Raw genomic sequence first — 942 nt, forward strand, 5'->3', positions numbered from 1 at the left:
GGCCATTCTTGGGAACATGAGCTGTGATCTGCAGTTAGCTTGCTCTGCCCATGGCCTCTGCACAAGGACACTGCCCCCACAGGGTCTGCAAGTGAGAACCCATTATGGCCCCTGGCAGAGGGAACATATCATATTCTTCTGATATATCTTAGGTGCTGGATATTATTATATGTGTAATTAAATATAGTCACATTAGGTGTGAATTTGCAAACAATCAATGTTGACTAAAATGTGTTCGATGCACACAAAGGTGCTTTTAATGCGCTAGTAATAATAGTCATGTCTCATAATTTTAGTGTACTTTTACTTAATAAAACACACATATATTACCTAATTTGATCGAGGCCTTAAAAGCTTCCCAGTGCTTAATTTAATTAAACTATTTCTTTGTTTTTAGACTCCAAATAGTGATGATGAATATTGGGACTCCCCAGTTCTCCCCCTGGGACCATTTCTACATTCCATGAGCAACCTCGCAGCTAAGCGAACTGACCCAGGAAGATGAGAAACTTGCACAGGTCACTGCTAAGGTCTCAATTTTGTTAACTCTGAGGAAAGTGAGTTGAGGCACGAAGGAAAGGAAGCCTGGACCTTTCTAAGAATTAAACTGAGGGCACACTTTTCTGTCAAAATCTAACAAAATGACTAGAGACTTTTATCTAATTGATTCATAGAGAAATTTAAACTTTCCAATAGTATGTGACTTAGTATGTGTTACTCACAGCAGAAAATAAGATTTCTACTAATTTTTGCTGAGTTGGTATAAAATGCACACTATCTTTTACAAAAAAGAAGAGGAAGAAGAAAAATGGAGGAGGAAAATCTGTGGGTGACCGCACTCACCAGTCCTACAAAGATGCAGAAGAGCTGGACGACATCCGTGTAGGCCACGGAGTAGAGTCCTCCCACCAGGGTGTACAGAGTGGCCACCAGCGCGGAGAC

General features: G+C 40.7%; 1 protein-coding gene across 1 annotated transcript in view; it reads right to left on the reverse strand.

The window, feature by feature from the left end:
* The window catches only part of SLC5A7 (solute carrier family 5 (sodium/choline cotransporter), member 7), a 26,557-nt gene that overhangs the window by 12,521 nt on the left and 13,094 nt on the right, over positions 1 to 942 (reverse strand). The gene's annotated exons all lie outside the window — the stretch shown is intronic.

The sequence above is a fragment of the Galeopterus variegatus genome, unplaced genomic scaffold, assembly GCF_000696425.1.
Source record: "Galeopterus variegatus unplaced genomic scaffold, G_variegatus-3.0.2 Scaffold3649, whole genome shotgun sequence".
In the NCBI taxonomy this organism is placed as follows: Eukaryota; Metazoa; Chordata; class Mammalia; order Dermoptera; family Cynocephalidae; genus Galeopterus; species Galeopterus variegatus.